The sequence below is a fragment of the Camelus bactrianus genome, chromosome 10, assembly GCF_048773025.1.
Source record: "Camelus bactrianus isolate YW-2024 breed Bactrian camel chromosome 10, ASM4877302v1, whole genome shotgun sequence".
Classification (NCBI taxonomy): domain Eukaryota; kingdom Metazoa; phylum Chordata; class Mammalia; order Artiodactyla; family Camelidae; genus Camelus; species Camelus bactrianus.
The window spans coordinates 11,958,759-11,964,646 of NC_133548.1; positions in this window are offsets into that span (position 1 = coordinate 11,958,759).

Below are 5,888 nucleotides of genomic sequence, written 5' to 3' on the forward strand. Positions count from 1 at the left end.
TGTACCTGCCCTCAGGTTTCACAAGGAACATCAAAAGTTCTCTGATAGCACATTGACGGAATGTCTAGAAGAGGTGGCAGGAGTGGAGAGAAGAGGTTCCAGCTGGAGAGAGAGCACTCGCAAAATATTTGAAGCAGCAGAAAGTGTGGAGCATTCAAGAAACAAATCTTCAGTGTGCCTGGAGCCGAGGGAAGGTCGTGGTGAGAGATGAGACTCGAGGGCTGGGCAGGTGCAGCTGCCATGAACCTGACGGACTGCGTTAAAAAGTTTGAATTTTCTCCTAAGGGCATCAGCAAACTGTTGAAGGGTGTAAACCCTGGCAGTGAAAATGACTGATCTGCATCTTCAGGGCTCCCTCTAGCTGCCAGCAAGGTGCACAGTGGTAAATGATGGTTTAATGGATTCAGGGGAGACACACCAGGGAGCCAGTGAGGAAACAAGGGGGATGATGTGAGTAAGAATAGCTATTGAGTTGCTATATTGTGCTAATAAGTATTTTATTTCAGTTACATCTTATAACAACTCTGAGGCAGGTAGGATTACTCTCATTTTATAGACGAAGAAGCTGAGGCTCTGGAAAGTTAGTAACTTGCTGAAAATCTTACAACAAGCAAGTGGCAGAGCTAGGATTCCAACTTACTCTGAGAGCCCACTTTTACCCACTCCCCTAGGACTGGAGGTGGGGAATGCTCCCTAATGAGATATATAGGAGCAAAGTCAGTGAAATCTGACATCAACATATTGTTGGCCTGCTACATGCAGACAGCTAGAGAAAGTGTGCAGGGTGAGTTAGCTAGGTCCCTGCCCTCAGTGAACCGGGAGGGGCGGCGGGGGGAGCGGGAGGGTGGGAACAGGAGAGACAGAACAACGTGTAAAGGGTAGTGGAATAGGTTAGGCCTTTCCTTCCATAGAGAAGAGTCAAAAACTTAATCCTCAAATGTGTGCTAGCTAGATTATCACAGTTTGAAAAACCAGGAAATGCCTCGTGGCAATCTGGCTTCTTCTGAAAAGTTAGAAGACCCGACAAGTCAATCTACATTCCTGCATGGCAGCACTCTGCTGGACAGTGGGCAGAGGCTCAGCTGTGCGCCAAACCTCCCACCACGGTTTCCTCCCAGGGCATCGTCTTGACCTGTAGGCATTTGTTTTTGCTTTTGTTTGGGGGGTGGGGGGTCATTAGGTTTATTTATTCATTTATGGAGGTACTGGGGATTGAACCCAGGACCTCAGGCATTTGCTAAGCATGCGCTCTACCACTGAGCTACAAGTTTGGTCCATGCATTCTGCTCTGGGTTTTCAGATGAGCTGGATGCTGTATGAGAAAACCTGTTGTCAATGTCCTGGAGTGGGCAGCCTCTAAGATGGCCCCTAAGGACCCTGCCTGCTGCTGTCCATCCCTATTCATTCCTAGTGTAATCTCCTTCCCCTGAGTGCGTGCTCCATCTAGAGAGAGACTTGCTTCAACAAGTGGAGCACGGCAAAAGTGACGGGATGCCACTTCCAAGGTCAAGTACGAAAGATTGTAATGGCCATCGTGTTAGTGTGTTCTTTCTCTCTTTCTTCCCCTCTCCTCTTGCTTGCAAACTCTGATGATGCAGGCTTCCATGTTGTGAGCCGCCCTATGAGGAGGCCACGTGGTGGGGAACTGAGCGCAGCTTCCAGCCCACAGTCAGGGAACTGAATCCTCTTGGTGACCGCATGAGTGAGCTGGGAAGCAGATCCTTTTCCAGTGGAGCTTTCAGATGACTGCAGCCCCCTGGCCAACACCTTGTAGTCTTGTGAGAGACCCTGAAGCAGACGACCAAAGTAAACTGCACCCTGACTCCCAGCCTAGAGAAACTGAGATAATAAATGCTGTTTTCAGCCCTTACGTTTTAGGGTACTTTGTTGAGCAGCAATAGATAACCACTACACAGACAGTCCTCTTGACTCTTACAATTGTCAGACACTGTGTTTGGTCATTCTACACCTACCCCTAGAAAGGGCCAGGCAGCATTCCAGGCATCTGGGGCATACTAATGAAAATCTTTGCTCTCTTGGAACTTACATTCTAAGGTGATGGTTTTGCATACACATCTGGGTTGGCAGTGCTGTTTTAAAGGAAAGACTACTTCAGGTTCTGGGAAAAGGTTCTTAACATTTCAGGTCTCGGACCCCTTTGAAACACCAACAAAAGCCACAGACTGACTCTTCAGAAAAATCGTACATGCACAAAGAAGTCTGCACTCAACTTCAGGGATTTTCATAAGAATTCTTGTGGGCTGACCTGAGGGGAGTCTTGTGAAAAGCATTGTTTTAAATGCTGAGATTGGGGGAGGGTATAGCTCAAGTGGTAGAGTGCATGGAGGTCCTGGGTTCAATCCCCAGTACCCTCTAAACATGAATAAATAAATAAACCTAATTACCTCCCCTCCAAAAAACAAAACAAAACAAAAAAAGAAAAAAAATGCTGAGGTTAAGAGAAGCAAGTCAGAACGTCAAAGAAGGGAGACATACTAAAATCAGGCACTTTTACAGTTGTGGTAAGTCCTGCAAGAGATGTCCGGAGAGCTGTGGGGCTCTATAAAAGGAGAGAATGTGTCCCCAGGTCCAAGTGCTCAGAGAAGGCTGTCCCCTAGGTGAGTAAGATTTAAAAATGGGTAGGAATTGCCAGGCAGGGGGCGTGGTGGGTGTTGGCGCCTGTGTTAAGCGGTGGGGGGACGGCGGTGAGGAAGATGGGCACAGTCCCTGCCCTCTGGCCCACACAGTCCATCAGAGGAAACAGACATGTTGTGATGAGCTTTGTAGTCAGGCAAGGAGCCTTCCCCTAGGAAGTGACTGGTAAGTCAAAATCTGACGGATTAGTTAGATAGGCCAGGGCAGGGAATGTTCCAGGCCCAGGTGGGAGAACACAGGCATTAATGGGTGAGAACAGGTTACCATGGTGGAAGCACAGAGAGAATAGGCCAGAGGGAGGTGGGGATAGTGGTGGGGGAAGCCCAGATGGACTCCGACGGGCGTTAGAGGTTGTACCTTTGCTCAGCTGTCACAGGAAATTCCCAAGGGGAGTGGCCTGATCGAAGCTGTGTTTCCCGTGACTCATTCTATCTGGAAGGTGGGCTTAGGTGCCCGAGTGGAACCAGGAAGGCCAGGCCGAGAGGGTCGCAGGAGTCCAGGTTGGAGCTGAAGAGACCTAGGCTTGGGGGATGTCAGTGGACAGAGAGGAAAGTCTTTAAAGGTAGGACCCACAACTCTCTGCTGGGTCAGATGTGGATATTCAGGCTGGGGGTGGAGTCTGGATAATTTCAGTTTTGCCTCAAGCAACTCCGTAGAAGGTGAGACTTTTACCGACACTGGCAGCAAGGGAGAAAAGCAAGTTACAGAGCAGCAAGGGGATTCCCTGTCCTTACTGAGCACTTCTTATTTTCTTAAAGATCCAGAGCAACTGGCCAGTATCTGCTTTGCCAGCTGCAACCTCACGCCACAGTCCCCCTGATTCTATGTGCTTGTCCACCCTGGCCCTCATTCAGCTCCCTGAATGGTGCAGGCATCCTCCTGCTGTAGTGTCACCCCAAAACATAAAGACCCCAGTTCTTGTCATAGCCGGAAGATAAGTTTACAGTCAGGAGATGGTGCATTGTGTAGCGAAAGATTTTAAAAGATTTATTTAGAAAAGGCAAAGTACACCCCCAAGAACGGGAGGCGGTGGGGGGGGGCTGACCCAGGGGAGGAAAAGCAGCAGTTTTTGTCTTATCCCCTCGCTCAGAGGTGGTCTCTTGATTGATTGACGGCTCCTGTCCCTGGAGTGCTTAGTCATGTTTGACCCCTTTTGCGCATGTCCTTACCCATCGTGCACACAGAAGTCCCCATGGAGGGGGGCCTAAACCACAATGTTAATTACATTACAATGAGCATTGGGACATGTCTGGTTAAGACCTTTCTGCTACCGCAGACTTGCGGCTGTTAGGTTGCAACTGGTTTCTTGCTGGCATGCGTTTAGAAGAAGTAAAGTCCCCTTATGCTGGAGGCGGGCATAATGCCATCTTCCAGACCATCCTCCATCTCTTCCCGGTGCCCCAGCTTATCCAACTATCTAACAGTAGGACGTCTGCATGTAGCGTGTCCTCCTTTTGGGGGTGGGTGAATCCTACTGATTCAGATATGGAAAGCTATCTTCGGCTCTTGACATGAACAGCAGCTTTAAGGACTCCTCCTTGACCGCCTGTCTAGATCAAACCCCCCTCCCCAGTGATCATTATAACACAATACCTCTCTCTTCTGAGGCACTTCCTTTAGATGCAATGACACTTACGTGATAATTTGATTCATCTCTGCCTCTCTCCCACCAGACTTTATGTTCTCCGAGGATAGAGTCTGTGTCTTATTCATCATCCAATCCTTAGTGCCCGATGCAGACGAAGGTGTTTTTAAATTTTTTCAAAAACTGAGATATCATTCACATATCATAAAATTCACTCTTTCACAGTGTACAAGTCTGTGGATTCTAGTATATTCACAAAGTTGTACAACCATCACCATTACCTAGTTACACAACATTTCATCACCCCAAAAAGAAACCCTGTACTCATTAGCAATCACTTCCCATTTCTCCCTTCCCCAGTTTTTGGCACCCCTCCCCAATCCACTGCTGTCTCTGTCTCTGCCTATTCTGGGCATTTCATGTAAGTGCAGGCCTACCGTATGTGGACTTCTGTGTCTGGCTTCTTTATGTTTTCAAGGTCTACCCATGTTGTAGCATGTACCAGTACTTCCCTCCTTTTTATGACCAAATAATAATACATTGTATGTCAGGTTATCACATTTTGTTGATCCATTTGTTAACAGACAATCGGGTTGTTTGCACTTTTTGGCTCTTATGAATAACAATGCTATGAACATTTGTGTCCAAGTTTTTGTGTGGACACATGTTTCAGTTCTCTTGGGTGTGTACCTAGGAGTGGAATTGCTGGGTCAGAGTGGTGACTCTGTAACTATTTGAGGAATGGCCAAATTGTCTTTCCAAAGTGGCTGCACCATTTTATTTACAATCCTCATCCAAAGGTTTATAGTAACTATTTGTTTGGCTGAATAAATGATGTCTAGCTAGTGAACTGAATACTGTCATTTCCAGCACATAACAGACTGGAAGAGTGGAGTTCAGGAGAGTGAGTCCCTTGGGCGAAATCACACAACTAATCAGCCACAGAGCCAGGATGGGGACCCAGCCTGTGACTCGTGAGCCAGGACTCCTGTCCACTTGGCTGGGAGGCAGACTCAAGCCAGCAGCCTGCAGGAGATCCAAAGTGATCGCACTGTTCTACTCAAGCTCCAGGTACTGTCCGGGGAACAGAGTCCAGGAAGGGATCGCTTTTGGGAGCAGGAGAAGGGGTTGATAAATCCTGTTGATTTGGATATGGAAGTGTGTCTTCAGTCTCTTCCCTTCTCTATTTTTCAATCTGAACTATTACAGTGGCCTCTTAATTGCGTTGAATTCCCTCTTGTTTCCACTATATCCCCTTCCATTCATTAAACACACAAATGCCATCATCCTTCCTCTGAAACAAACAAACTAAACCAAAAGAAAATGCGAAAACTAAATCCAGGAGTGCCCGTCACCCATCTCACAGCATGGGAAGACCTTGGTCTGGCAGAGATCATTTCAAGCTGACCTCAGCCCACTTTTCCAGCTCCATTTCCCACTACTCCCTTCAATTTATTGGACACTTGCTCACCATGGGCTGTTACATGCCAGGTCCCAGGATAGGTAGCAGACATACAAATAATCCACAACGTGGGTCCCGTGGCTCCTGCCCTCCAGAGATTTCTAGCTCACGGGGAGTGGAGGGGGCAGGCAACTAAACTGCTGATTCTGGGTCGGTGTGAAGGTTTCATTTCAGGATAAAATAGTG